This window comes from Hyla sarda, chromosome 4 (assembly GCF_029499605.1).
Source record: "Hyla sarda isolate aHylSar1 chromosome 4, aHylSar1.hap1, whole genome shotgun sequence".
NCBI lineage: Eukaryota > Metazoa > Chordata > Amphibia > Anura > Hylidae > Hyla > Hyla sarda.
In genome coordinates, this window is record NC_079192.1 from 212540880 (window position 1) to 212556642 (window position 15763).

At 44.1% G+C, this 15763-nt stretch overlaps 1 protein-coding gene across 2 annotated transcripts in view; it reads left to right on the top strand.

The window, feature by feature from the left end:
- Positions 1–15763, top strand: part of SEMA3C (semaphorin 3C) — a 199627-nt gene that overhangs the window by 14581 nt on the left and 169283 nt on the right. The window contains exon 1 of one of the 2 annotated variants that reach the window (XM_056573420.1): positions 9324–9584. The exons of the other annotated variant lie outside the window; for it this stretch is intronic. The gene's annotated coding sequence lies outside the window, so the exon portion shown is untranslated. Of the gene's footprint in view, positions 1–9323; positions 9585–15763 lie in introns of those variants that run through there. 2 annotated transcript variants of the gene reach the window in all.

A 15763-nucleotide genomic window follows, 5' to 3' on the forward strand; every position in this document is an offset into this window, starting at 1 on the left:
ATGTAGAAAACAAAGACAGGCGGGGAAGGCAAAAACATATAACTTTAAAAAGGCAAATTTCCCTGGGCTGAGGGCTGCACTACAGGACATAGACTGGGGGGAGGTGTTCTCAAATACTGATACAGAAGGTAAATGGGACATCTTTAAATTAACTCTAAATAACTATACAGCTAAATATATACCAAAGGGGAACAAATATAAACGATTGAAACTAAATCCTACATGGCTGACACATGATGTTAAAAGAGCAATAAACAGCAAAAAAATAGCCTTCAAAAAATACAAATCTGATGGGTCAGCGATAACATTTAAACAGTACAAGGAGCTTAATAAAATCTGTAAAAATGTAATAAAAACAGCAAAAATTCAAAATGAGAGACAGGTGGCCAAAGAAAGCAAAACTAATCCTAAATATTTTTTTAGATATATAAATGCAAAAAAACCAAGGACAGAGCATGTGGGACCCCTTAATAATGATAATGGGGAGGTTGTCACAGGCGATCAAGAGAAGGCGGAGCTACTGAATGGGTTCTTTAGTTCTGTATACACTATGGAAGAAGGAGCTGACATTGGCCAGGTCAGTGCTGGTAACACATCATGTAATGTACTGAACTGGCTTAATGTAGAGATGGTACAAGGTAAGTTAAGTGATATAAATGTAAGCAAATCCCCAGGACCGGATGGACTACACCCAAGAGTTCTTAGAGAGGTAAGTTCAGTAATATCTGTACCCCTGTTCATGATATTTAGAGATTCTCTGGTGTCTGGTATTGTGCCAAGGGACTGGCGCAAGGCGAATGTGGTGCCAATCTTCAAAAAGGGCTCTAGGTCTTCCCCAGGAAACTATAGACCGGTAAGTTTAACGTGCATTGTGGGTAAATTGTTTGAAGGACTTATAAGGGATTACATACAGGAATACATAGGGGATAATTGTATTATAAGTGATAGCCAGCATGGGTTTACTAAGGATAGAAGTTGTCAAACCAATCTAATTTGCTTTTATGAAGAGGTGAGTAGAAGCCTTGACAGAGGAATGGCTGTGGATATAGTGTTTCTGGATTTTGCTAAAGCATTTGATACTGTCCCTCATAGACGTCTGACAGGTAAGTTAAGGTCTTTGGGTTTGGAAATTTTAGTTTGTAACTGGATTGAACACTGGCTCATGGATCGTACCCAGAGAGTGGTGGTCAATGATTCGTACTCTGATTGGTCCCCGGTTATTAGTGGTGTACCCCAAGGTTCAGTACTGGGACCGCTGTTGTTTAATTTATTTATCAATGATATAGAGGATGGTATTAACAGCTCTGTTTCTATCTTTGCAGATGACACCAAGCTTTGTAGCACAGTACAGTCTATAGAGGATGTGCATAAGTTACAAGATGACTTGGATAGACTAAGTGTCTGGGCATCCACTTGGCAAATGAGGTTCAATGTGGATAAATGTAAAGTTATGCATCTGGGTACTAATAACCTGCATGCATCGTATGTCTTAGGGGGGATTAAACTGGCAGAGTCACTGGTAGAGAAGGATCTGGGTGTACTTGTAGATCACAGACTACAGAATAGCATGCAATGTCAGGCTGCTGCTTCCAAAGCCGGCAGGATATTGTCATGTATCAAAAGAGGCATGGACTCAAGGGACAGGGACATAATACTCCCCCTTTATAAAGCATTGGTACGGCCTCACCTGGAATATGCTGTTCAGTTTTGGTCACCTGTCCATAAAAGGGACACTGCGGAGTTGGAAAGGGTGCAGAGACGCGCGACTAAACTAATATGGGGCATGGAACATCTTAGCTATGAGGAGCGATTAAAGGAGTTACAATTGTTTAGTCTTGAGAAGAGACGTTTAAGGGGGGATATGATAAACGTATATAAGTATATTAATGGCCCATACAAAAAATATGGAGAAAAACTGTTCCAGGTTAAACCCCCCCAAAGGACGAGGGGGCACTCCCTCCGTCTGGAGAAAAAAAAGTTTAGTCTCAAGGGGCGACACGCCTTCTTTACCGTGAGGACTGTGAATTTATGGAACGGTCTACCTCAGGAACTGGTCACAGCAGGAACAATTAACAGCTTTAAAACAGGATTAGATACATTCCTGGAACAAAATAAGATTAATGCTTATGAAGAAATATAAAATCTCATCCCTTCCCCAATATCGCGCCACACCCCTACCCCTTAATTCCCTGGTTGAACTTGATGGACATATGTCTTTTTTCGACCGTACTAACTATGTAACTATGTATGTAAGTATATAAATGGCCCATACAAAAAATATGGAGAAAAACTGTTCCAGGTTAACCCCCCCCCCCCCCCCAAAGGACGAGGGGGCACTCCCTCCGTCTGGAGAAGAAAATATTTAGTCTCAAGGGGCGACATGCCATCTTTACCATAAGAACTGTGAATTTATGGAACAGTCTACCTCAGGAACTGGTCACAGCAGGAACAATTAATAGCTTTAAAAGAGGGTTAGATACATTCCTGGAACAAAATAACATTAATGCTTATGCAGAATTATAAAACTACATGCCTTCCCCTTATCCCCTTACACTCTTCCCTTCAACCCCCTGGTTGAACTTGATGAACGTATGTCTTTTTCAACCATACTAACTATGTAACTATGTAACAAGAATTGAAAGACTCTTGGCTGGCTACAAAAAATGTTTACAAGCTCTGATACTTGCCAAAGGGGCCAGTACAAGATATTAACTCTGCAGGGTGCCCAAACTTTTGCAGACACCATTTTTTTTGTTTTCTGTTATTTTGAAAGTGTAAATGATGGAAATAAAATCTAACTTTTGTTGACATAATATAAGAATGTCTAATCTGTAATTTGATGACTTTTGGAGATTTTTCCATCTTTCTTTATGCACATTAATACAAATTTTTACCTGGGGTGGCCAAACTTTTGATCCCCACTGTAAGACTGATAAAATCATACTGGTTAGGTGGAACAGGAGTTCCACATTAGCTAGTCATTACAGGAACTTCAGGTTTGTTAATATTTCCCCTAGAAGTGGGTGCCTTGTTAATATCATTACAAAAACACAACAAACAAACCAAGGGTGACCGCAAACAACCAACAGAAAACTTCAAAAACATTTACTCTGGTGTTCACTGTTAGAAAACAAATAAACAAGAATGATGTTGTGGTGTCCCGGTACTGTATTGCAGTACCTAGTGTAGTCAGAGTAACTACGCTCAGGTAGGGTCCCTCAGGTTGGACAGCCCCTAGTCGCCTCTCCTCAATTCTAATTCTCTAATGTTAATACATGTATATATATTTAATAATAATGTATATCTAATATAATGTATAGTACTTACCTTGTTTAGCATCGCAGGACCTTCGGTCATGTGACCATGTTAATATGCTCTATGGTATGTTGGAGGACCTTTGGAGGTCCTTGGGTCACATGTTGCCCACAAGCCTTTGTAATGGTGATTGACACAAGTATGGACCAATTAGCACTAGTCCAGCCCTTGCCCATATAAGGGAGCTGTAGCCAATTATCGCTCTCTTGGGTTGCTGCTCTCGTGGATGCCGGACTAGCAGGATGGATCTGCGCAACTTGCAAAGACACGCTAGGCCTGAAAACCTACCGGCCTCAGCTGAACTAAAACTGATAGTTTTAAACTACCCCCGCTAAAGCTAGCATGACTACTGGACCGCAACTAAATCCCCTAAAGCCAGTGGAACAGCACATAATACCTTAAAGACTCTAAATTGCTTAAGTCCCAACCTTTGTCAATCTCCAAAGAAAGCAGTTGTATGCATAGAGACTGTTCCGTTTATGAAGTTTGCAGAAAATCTTCAGTAAAAGTTACAATTGTTTCAGAAAACTCTCCGGTTGTGGATATTCTATTATTATCTACCTCCCTATCGCTCTTGGGAAGGGTGGAGGTATGACAAGCATTACTGAGGAACCCTCACCCTGGCATCACAAATAGCAAGGGTTAACAAGCACCCTTTTAATCACTGCACAGCTACACTCCCCATACCCTGCACCCCCCAGGCTGTCACATAGCCGATAGACGGACACTGCAATAAAAACGAAATATTGAACCTAAAATTCACATGGTAATAAAAAGTAGATATTCACTTGCTGGACTTCACTAATCCATGTGTTCGATTGCTAAAGAGGGAGTACATATCTGTAGAGGTGTCTGAGTGGCTGTTAAAAGGGTACTCCACTGCTCCGCATTTGGAACAAACTGTTCCGAACGCTGGAGCTGGCACCGGGAGCTTTTGACGACATAGCCCCACCCCCTCATAACTTCACGCCCCGTGCCCCAAACGCTGAGCAGTTTAAGTACAAAAGTCCAAAAGCTGATGGCTTTATATATTGCTCAAAGCAGGCAGGATAATGCCTTAATATCTCCACACTTGAGTACTACAAGTAATATTTGGGGAAGGGGTTTAGGGCTTCGGCCTCCTTCTGGCCAAAACCTAATTTTAATGGTTTATTTACTTGTGGAGTCTCTTCTGCTTGATATGACATGATATATGACGTCAATAATTGTATTTAGAAAAAAATATCAGACTGCATTGTGTACACTGTTGCCAAAGAATGCAGCATCCAGCACATAGCAGGTTCATCATAGCTACTCATTTAATTCAATTCTCCGTCACCATTGCATGAGATTTCCATAAACAACACAAAGACAATTTAATAGAAAATTCAGAGGCGACAGTCTGGTGTCTGGAGGTAATATAAACCTGTGTGACGTGAGATATGTTATAGTAGACTGCGAGACAAGAGGAGTTCAATGTCACAGAGTTCTTAAGTATGTAAAAGAGATTACCTGCACTATGCGTATTCAGGAGACTTTTTGTTAACAGTGTGAGCTATGGAAAATATGTAAGAGATAAGCCAAGAGTTACTTTAAAATATTACTCATATTGTACAGTATAACAAATCGGAGAAAAAAATGGATAAAATAAAATCACCTAGCTGTTACACTGTCACTCCTGACCTTATAAGTCAGTATACAACCCATTGTTTCATAATCAGTGTGTTTCCCGTTGTTGCAAACCAACAACTCCAAGCAGGTTGTTCTGGCAATTGAAGTCACATTGGTTGGAAAAAATACTATAAGGTTGTGTTGACATGTTGCAGTAAATTAGCGGTACTGCAACTAATTGCCGCATGTTTTGCCGCGAATGACCGAAATTTGGCACCTGCACATTTTACTGTGAAATTGTAAATTTACTGTAATCGTGTACATTTTTGTAAAATGCAATATTTTTACTGCGATTTTGGATATTTGCAGCAAAAACTCATGTGGTAATTAGTTGTGGTACCACTAATTTATTGCAACGTGTGAACATAGCCTAAGCTTTAGTCAGAAATGTTATTTCTTCCAAATATTTAAAGCCCTGGTTTCAAGTCACTGTAATTATTATATAAAAGGTTTGCACATATAGTTGTTCTATAAAATAATAGGATTACTGGGCTACTATTTATTTGAAATGGCTAAAATTCTGTAGCACCGCCATATTTCACACACTGGGTCGTTTTGTCAAAGCATCTGTCTTAAGGCCAGGTTCACACTGCAGAATGTCCGCACGGATAATCTCAGGAAACGGGAATGTGCCGCTTCCATGAGGAGTCCACAGAAAGAATGGACAGGACATCGAATTCAATGGAATTCTGTGCTGCACAATCTGCCATGTGAACATAGCCTAAGGCTCTTTTACACAAGATGTTTATCGGGCAAATGAGCATTCCTAGAAGTGTCCATTCCCTGTAATTGGCTTGTGTAAGAGGGCGAGTGATCAGCTGACATAAGAACAAACATTTAAATTATTGTTGGCCACACATCACCCTGGGTACACAGGATATATACGGCCAACAGTGATGCATTGAATTGTGTGGTTTAGACCTATAAAGTTTCTGCAGATGAGTGCAGATCAGTGAGATAACACACTATCCTGTGCCAGTCAGCCCATGTAAAAGGCCCTTAGCCATTCAACCCCCTAGGACTTCTATCAGGAAAGAATAGGTGTCACTGAGGCTTCAGTATGTATTGTTCCTATGCTTGATAACTAGCCTTAATCAAGAGATTGATGGGTTTGTATTTTTCTTCATTTTTTAAACATTGTGTAATAAAGGTTAAAACTTAGGACCTTCCCTCTTTGTTGAACATATTTCACACCTCATCTGCAGAGCCTATGATGACAGCATTCATGGGGTAGATAGGTCGCCACTAGGTTGGTAATCCCCCCCCCCCCCAATTAGAAAGGTGCCCCCAATAGGTAGGTAAGTTCATAGCTGTATGTGTGACATGTACAGTGCAGAGCTGTGTGTGAGTTGTGCAGAGCTGTGTGTGTGACATGTACAGTGCAGAGCTGTGTGTGAGTTGTGCAGAGCTGTGTGTGACATGTACAGTGCAGAGCTGTGTGTGAGTTGTGCAGAGCTGTGTGTGTGACATGTACAGTGCAGAGCTGTGTGTGAGTTGTGCAGTGCTGTGTGTGTGACATGTACAGTGCAGAGCTGTGTGTGAGTTGTGCAGAGATGTGTGTGTGTGACATGTTCAGTGCAGAGCTGTGTGTGAGTTGTGCAGAGATGTGTGTGTGTGACATGTTCGGTGCAGAGCCGTGTGTGAGTTGTGCAGAGATGTGTGTGACATGTTCAGTGCAGAGCTGTGTGTGAGTTGTGCAGAGATGTGTGTGACATGTTCAATGCAGAGCTGTGTGTGAGTTGTGCAGAGATGTGTGTGACATGTACAGTGCAGAGCTGTGTATGAGTTGTGCAGAGATGTGTGTGTGTGACATGTTCGGTGCAGAGCTGTGTGTGAGTTGTGCAGAGATGTGTGTGACATGTTCAGTGCAGAGCTGTGTGTGAGTTGTGCAGAGCTGTGTGTGTGACATGTACAGTGCAGAGCTGTGTGTGAGTTGTGCAGAGATGTGTGTGTGTGACATGTTCGGTGCAGAGCTGTGTGTGAGTTGTGCAGAGATGTGTGTGACATGTTCAGTGCAGAGCTGTGTGTGAGTTGTGCAGAGATGTGTGTGACATGTTCAATGCAGAGCTGTGTGTGAGTTGTGCAGAGCTGTGTGTGTGACATGTACAGTGCAGAGCTGTGTGTGAGTTGTGCAGAGCTGTGTGTGTGACATGTACAGTGCAGAGCTGTGTGTGAGTTGTGCAGAGATGTGTGTGACATGTACAGTGCAGAGCTGTGTGTGAGTTGTGCAGAGATGTGTGTGTGACATGTACAGTGCAGAGCTGTGTATGAGTTGTGCAGAGATGTGTGTGAGTTGTGCAGAGATGTGTGACATGTACAGTGCAGAGCTGTGTGTGAGTTGTGCAGAGCTGTGTGTGTGACATGTACAGTGCAGAGCTGTGTGTGAGTTGTGCAGTGCTGTGTGTGTGACATGTACAGTGCAGAGCTGTGTGTGAGTTGTGCAGAGATGTGTGTGTGTGACATGTTCGGTGCAGAGCTGTGTGTGAGTTGTGCAGAGATGTGTGTGTGTGACATGTTCAGTGCAGAGCTGTGTGTGAGTTGTGCAGAGATGTGTGTGTGACATGTTCGGTGCAGAGCCGTGTGTGAGTTGTGCAGAGATGTGTGTGACATGTTCAGTGCAGAGCTGTGTGTGAGTTGTGCAGAGATGTGTGTGACATGTTCAATGCAGAGCTGTGTGTGAGTTGTGCAGAGATGTGTGTGACATGTACAGTGCAGAGCTGTGTATGAGTTGTGCAGAGATGTGTGTGTGTGACATGTTCGGTGCAGAGCTGTGTGTGAGTTGTGCAGAGATGTGTGTGACATGTTCAGTGCAGAGCTGTGTGTGAGTTGTGCAGAGCTGTGTGTGTGACATGTACAGTGCAGAGCTGTGTGTGAGTTGTGCAGAGATGTGTGTGTGTGACATGTTCGGTGCAGAGCTGTGTGTGAGTTGTGCAGAGATGTGTGTGACATGTTCAGTGCAGAGCTGTGTGTGAGTTGTGCAGAGATGTGTGTGACATGTTCAATGCAGAGCTGTGTGTGAGTTGTGCAGAGCTGTGTGTGTGACATGTACAGTGCAGAGCTGTGTGTGAGTTGTGCAGAGCTGTGTGTGTGACATGTACAGTGCAGAGCTGTGTGTGAGTTGTGCAGAGATGTGTGTGACATGTACAGTGCAGAGCTGTGTGTGAGTTGTGCAGAGATGTGTGTGTGACATGTACAGTGCAGAGCTGTGTATGAGTTGTGCAGAGATGTGTGTGAGTTGTGCAGAGCTGTGTGACATGTACAGTGCAGAGCTGTGTGTGAGTTGTGCAGAGATGTGTGTGTGACATGTACAGTGCAGAGCTGTGTATGAGTTGTGCAGAGATGTGTGTGAGTTGTGCAGAGATGTGTGACATGTACAGTGCAGAGCTGTGTGTGAGTTGTGCAGAGCTGTGTGTGACATGTACAGTGCAGAGCTGTGTGTGAGTTGTGCAGAGCTGTGTGTGTGACATGTACAGTGCAGAGCTGTGTGTGAGTTGTGCAGAGATGTGTGTGTGACATGTACAGTGCAGAGCTGTGTATGAGTTGTGCAGAGATGTGTGTGAGTTGCGCAGAGATGTGTGACATGTACAGTGCAGAGCTGTGTGACATGTTCAGTGCAGAGCTGTGTGTGACATGTACAGTGCAGAGCTGTGTGTGAGTAGTGCAGAGCTGTGTGTGAGTTGTGCAGAGCTGTGTGTGAGTAGTGCAGAGCTGTGTGTGAGTTGTGCAGAGCTGTGTGTGAGTTGTGCAGAGCTGTGTGACATGTACAGTGCAGAGCTGTGTGACATGTACAGTGCAGAGCTGTGTGTGAGTTGTGCAGAGCTGTGTGTGAGTTGTGCAGAGCTGTGTGTGAGTTGTGCAGAGCTGTGTGACATGTACAGTGCAGAGCTGTGTGTGAGTTGTGCAGAGCTGTGTGACATGTACAGTGCAGAGCTGTGTGTGAGTTGTGCAGAGCTGTGTGTGTGACATGTACAGTGCAGAGCTGTGTGACATGTACAGTGCAGAGCTGTGTGTGAGTAGTGCAGAGCTGTGTGTGAGTAGTGCAGAGCTGTGTGTGAGTTGTGCAGAGCTGTGTGACATGTACAGTGCAGAGCTGTGTGTGACATGTACAGTGCAGAGCTGTGTGACATGTACAGTGCAGAGCTGTGTGTGAGTTGTGCAGAGCTGTGTGTGAGTTGTGCAGAGCAGCCAGCAATGATGTATTTTGTAGGCTCCACCATGCAGACAGCCCTCGCACCTGTCTATAAGGCCATGTTCACATACTCAGACTTCCCTCATGAACAGAGAGCCCCTGAACCTGGTGTAAGGACAGCAGCCTGTGTCCCTACAGGTCGTGCAGTCCTACAGGCAGCAGCATCCAGTCCTCCTCCTCGGTGTCACCCGGCGCTGGGTGTGGCTGACACTCTCCTCAGCAGCCAGAGGGCAGCACTTCTCCCCCACTGACTGACACGGCTCCACGCGCTGTGAGCCTCACCACACACTGCAGGCTGAATAGAGTCGTCCTGTGAGCCGGGATTACAGGAGCTCTGCTAGAAGAGAGTGTCTGTGATGGGAAGGATCAGCGGCTGTGCCCCATGAGCTGTGCAGGCTGCCTGAGCCCCCGCCATCCCCTCCAGAGTTTGGTAAGTTACTCTCCATGTGCAGCAGTGACAGCTGTGGGGCTGAACTTGTGTCAGGATAGTCCTGGATGTGTAGAGAGGGCACCTGCCCCTGCCCCTCTACAGCCCCGGGGGAGACCCCCTACCTGTGCAGCACGTTACTCACAGAGCATTGCTCACTGCTGGGTTACACATTGTAGAACCTGTGAGGCGAGATGGCTATACTAGTGACTTCTATGCTTCCTATGAACAGTAGCAGATATGGGGGATGAATTAGTATAGCAGTGGAATAGATACAGTAGAGAGATTTCCATGTGCTCTGGCAGATGTAGGGTTAAGCTGGCTACACATGTTGCAGTTTTGTGGAAACATAGTATTAGACTTGTGGTTTAGTATCTAGTTCATATATAGTTTATTATAGTCCTAGTGATGGTAGAGGGACTGCTGGAGATCTTGTCAGTGATCAGTGTTTCCCAACCAGGGTGCCTCCAGCTGTTGCAAAACTACAACTCCCAGCATGCCCGGACAGCCTTCGGCTGTCCGGGCATGCTGGGAGTTGTAGTTTTTCAACAGCTGGAGGCACCCTGGTTGGAAAACACTGCTAGCTCATTGTTTTATCACTGCAGACAATAGGCATTCTAACAATGTCTGGGACATAGAGACATGTGACACGTGCAGAAGATGTGACATTATTTATGGATCCTTTGTGACATTCTATAGTAAGTTTCTTCATCCTAGGAACCAGTTGTGTCACTAATGTAGTAAATAAAATGATGGGTTATAGCAGTGGTCTCCAAACTGTGGACCTCCAGATGTTGCAAAACTGCAACTTCCAGCATGCCCAAACACCCAGCTGTCTGGGCATGATGGGAGTTGTAGTTTTGCAACATCTGGAGGTCCACAGTTTGGAGCCGGTTGGGTTATAGCAGAGAAAGCTATGGAATTGTGTATTATATGCTGTACTTTCAGCTGGTAGGTCTCAGCTATATACTTTCCTTATCACTTTGTTCTCCAACATGACATTTTGGATCTTTATTTTGTCCATTCAGACACTTGTATCAATAGGTCCATAAGGATAGTGATGCAATATGTCATTTAGAAACCACCTGCACTGTTCTTATTTGTATAATGCAGTGTTTCCCAACCAGGGTGCCTCCAGCTGTGGCAAAACTACAACTCCAAGCATGCCCGGACAGCTTCGGCTGTCCGGGCATGCTGGGAGTTGTAGTTTTGCAACAGCTGGAGGCACCCTGGTTGGGAAACAATGGTATAATGTATGGGCTACAGCAGTTATGGAAAATAATGCATGCATGTGACCAAAATTTGCTTCAAAATGAAAGTGTGCCAATATAAAAAATGGGTGTGTTTCTATAGCAGCTATAAAATGGGGCATGGAGGAAAGGTCTGGCTATTTTCTGCATGTCACTGAAAAAAAATCCGATGAATGACATGTAATGTAAAGTGTAATTTTTACAATGTTAAAGATCAATGTGCCTCCTGCGGAGTGTACCCACTGTGTGTATATTGAAGTTTATGCAAATGCTTGTGTATTCTCATTAACCTGATACTGACCCAGCTAGGGTCCCCTGTGAGATTTGGCATAGTGGGGGCTTGGAAGTGGAGCTTATTCAGAAGTGATAATCCAGTGTCCCTTTGCTCATACCAGTGTTTCCTAACCAGGGTGCCTCCAGCTGTTGCAAAAGTACAACTCCCAGCATGCTGGGAGTTGTAGTTTTGCAACAGCTGGAGGCACCCTTTTTGGGAAACACTGGTTCATACAGTGATATAAAGAAGGATCTCAGATGGGGAATCTACTGGGCACATCAGCATTATTGCATTTATTTAACATAGAAAACCCCCTTTGAATAGATCATTGTACATAATGATGACAGGTAAAAAGGCTGCACATTAAAGAAAAATTTTTAAAGGAAAACTGTCACATATTTTCTCCCGCACTGATTAAAATTAGCCCTACCTTGGTCTGATCCACGCTGCCGTTCGCCCGCACTTGTAGTTTTAATCTCTGTGTATATCCGGCTGTAACTGGCAAAGGCGGGGCATCTGCGGGCGCTGACGTCAGTGTCCGTTAGCCTGCAGAAGCATCGCCTTTGCCAGTTACAGCCGGATATACACAGAGATTAAAACTACAAGTGCGGGCGAACGGCGGCACGGATCAGACCAAGGTAGGGCTAGTTTTAATCAGCGTCTCCCGCACTATCCATCAATACCGGTGGATAGTGCGGGAGAAAATATGTGACAGTTTTCCTTTAATATAAAAAAAACTGTTAAAAAAAATGTCTGCACATATCACTAGTTCTACATTTCCATTTCAGCATCAATCACGTGTGACATACAGTATGTCCTTTTATTTGTTGCCTTTATATAGTGTTACTTTGGGGTTTGCTCCTCAGTAACACCTGTTTGAAGAGGGCTGGTGTTTGCTTTCTTTTAGCTTACGGTATGTGACTTATGGATGATGAGACTTGAATGTCTTTGTGCTGTTTGAAGAGAAGTCCCCACAATGGGGGTTATTTATCAATAACGGTCTTGTCTAGATAATTTTTGTAGTTTGTCTAGATGTGTTTTTTTTTTTTTTTTGGGGGGGGGGGGGGGGCGGTGCTGCTCCAAATTTATCATATTGTCGCAGATCTGCACCCAGATCATTTTCTACCGCTGCTTTCAGATCATGTCTACCCTGCTCTTTAGAAGCTTGTTTGTCTCTGTGTTTGGCTTTATTTGTTTTAGTTTTAATTTTAAGGCAAATTAATGTCTAAAAGAAGGTCTACAAAGAGAGTCTCACATTTTTAGTAGTGGTTTATCCTGCCGCAGGCCAGGAAAACATTAAAAATTATTGTTCGAGAGATGGAGGTTTTAGTTGAACCAGTGGCGTTGCTAGGGTTGGTGTCACCCGGTGCGGTAGAAAATGGTGTCACCCCATACCTCCCCCCCCCCCCCCCCGAGTAAGTTTTTAGCCTGTTGTGACAGACACCACTGTTGTAGCGCATTGTGAGAAATTCCAGTATAATAATCAGATATACCAGTTGCCTCAGAATGGGAAAGTGTTAAAGAAGTTTTCACCATTTAAATATACAGCTCCCAGAATTACTTAAAGGGGTACTCCACTGGAAAATATTTACTTTTATATCAACTGGTGCCAGAAAGTTAAACAGATTTTTAAATTACTTCTATTTAAAATCTTAATCCTTACAGTACTTATAAGCTGTTGTATTCTCCACAGGAAGTTGTGTAGTTCTTTCCAGTCTGTCCACAGTGCTCTGTCTGTCCATGTTAGGAACTGTCCAGAGCAGGAGAGGTTTGCAATGGGGATTTGCTCCTACTATGGACAGTTCTTGACATGGACAGAGGTGTCAGCACAGAGCACTGTGGTCAGACAGAAAATAAATTAAAAAAGAAAAGAACTTCCTGTGAATCACGTATACAGCAGCTAATAAGTACTGGAAGGATTAAGATTTTTAAGTAGAAGTAATTTATAAATCTGTTTAACTTTGTAGCACCAGTTGATTAAAAAAATTTTTTTCCAGTAGAGTACCCCTTTATGCAGTGGTGAGGTTATGCTGGGAGTTGTAGTTTCACTCATCATAACTGTAGAACTGACAAGTGACTCCAGCTCTGATAGGACATAGTGAGGAGAATGTACAACGATATCAGTGACTACAGGTGACGTCTTCTCTATAGTCTTCCCTTATCTAATTCAGATGGTACATACCGCCTGGTCCAGCTAAAACTTCTGTCTGCAGAATGTGACGCCCAGACGTCTCCTCACTATGTCAGCGCATTCTCATCCTCTATATGAAAATAATAATTATTATAAACCTGCCAGACACTGTATCCTCTAAATATAATACTACTATACACTATACTCTTTGATTATAAACCTTCCATACACCGTACCCACTGAATATAATACTACCACACACTGTACATTCTAAATATAATACCAACATATACTGTACCCTCTGAATATAAATCTGCCACATACTGTACCCCTGAATATAATACCGCCACACACTGTACCCACTGAATATAATACTACCACATACTGTACATTCTGAATATAATACCATCACATACTGTACACTCTGAATATAAATCTGCCACATACTGTACCCTCTGAATATAATACTATCACATACTGTACCCTCTGAATATAAATCTGCCACATACTGTACCCTCTGAATATAAATCTGGTGGTGTTGCTAGTTGATGATGGGGGTGCTAGTACTGGGGAGGTGTTGCTGGAGGATGATGAGGGTGCTACTGGCCATCCCCCCTGGCAGTATCACCCCCATCGTCCATCGGCAGGATCATCCTCCTGGCAGGAGCACCCCCATCATCCACCATCAGGATCTGCTGATGGAGGTGCTGCTGCTGGGGGGGGGTTGCTGGTGGATGATGAGGGTGCTACTGCCAGGGGGGGGGGGAGCATTAGGTAGGCAGCAGTTCCCCCACTTAAGGTAGGTAGCAGTTCCCCCACATTAGGTAGGTAGCAGTTCTCCACATTAGGTAGGTAGCAGTTCCCCCACATTAGGTAGGTAGCAGTTTCCCCACATTAGGTAGCATAGATTCCCCACATTTGGTACCAGTTACCCCACATTAGGTAGTAATTTCCCCACATTAAGTAGCACAGATTCCACACATTAGGTAGCACAAATTCCACACATTAGGTAGCACAGATTCCACCTATTAGGTAGAAGTTTCCCCACATTAGGTAGCACAGAATCCCCACATTAGGTAGCAGTTTTCTCACATTATGTAGCAGCCTTCGCACATTAGGTAGCAATTTTCCAACATTAGGTAGCAGTTTCCCCACATTAGGTAGCATAGATTCCCCACATTTGGTAGTAGTTTCCCCACATTAGGCCGCAGGTTCCCTTGCATGTTCCCCACAATAAGTCAAAGTCTCCCCACATTAGATCGCTGGTTCAAACAAACCCCCCCTTCCCCCACACAAAAAAAACACACACACACAACATAGACACACACACACACACACACACACAGATAGATAGAGAGAGACACACACACACACAGTCAGAGAGACACACACTCACAGAGAGACACACACAGAGTCACACACACACAGAGTCACACAAAGACAGAGAGTCACACACAGACAGAGAGCCACACACAGACAGAGATTGCGACAGACACACACAGTCACACACACACAGAGACACACACTCACAGACACACACACAGTCACACACAGACAGTCACACACAGACAGAGAGAGACAGACACTCACTCACCCATCCAGCGCAGCGCTCCTTCTCTCCGGTCGCTCTGCGAGTGACGTCACGTCCTCCTGCGCCGGCCCTGCGGAGGGACGTCGGACCGGCGCAACAGAAGACGTGGGGGCGCAGGCCGCTTCACTGTGCAGGTGACGGGGGGGGGGGGTGCTAGTACATTGACGCAACAAGTGAGGACCGGGGGGAATGCTCTTACAGAGGCAGCGCAAGTGGGGGCCGTGGGGGGCTGCTAGTATGGAGACAGGCAGCGCAACTGAGGACCGGCGGCGTACCTGGTGTCACCCCATCAGGATGGTGTCACCCGGTGCGGGCCGCACCCCCCGCACCCCGGTCGCAACGCCACTGAGTTGAACATATATATATTTTTATTTTTTTTTACCTTTCACTTTTTTTATCTTGTTATCATCACTTTGTCAGATATTTTTTTAAACTTGGGCACATGAAATTATTAGATTTTGGCCATTGCTAACAATCTTGTTGTTTCTTACGTCTTTTCCATTCCATTTTTGCTCCTTAAAAAATATATCTGATTGTTTCGTATGGAAAATTGCTTTACCTTTCATTTGCACGTTTCTTAAATTTTTTCTTTTTGTGTCTTAAAACGTTCTTATTCTCTGCCTTATTCCCTCTCTCTCTCTCTCTCTCTCTCTCTCTCTCTCTCTCTCTCTCTCTCTCTCTCTCTCTCTCTATCTCTCTCTCTCTCTCTCTCTTTCACTCTTTCTGATGATTTTTTATTTTTTGCAAACAGACAGGAGTAGTAATGTAGTAATCTTTTTTAGACCTGGTCGGGAGGTGGTCTAGATATGCAGGTTTTTCTGCACCAGTTGTGGCAAAATTTGAGCAAAAATCAAAATCAGATAATAAATTTATGACCACTGCATCCGTCACTTTAAAAAAGGGTCTAGCAACACCAAAAGGTCAAAATGATGGATT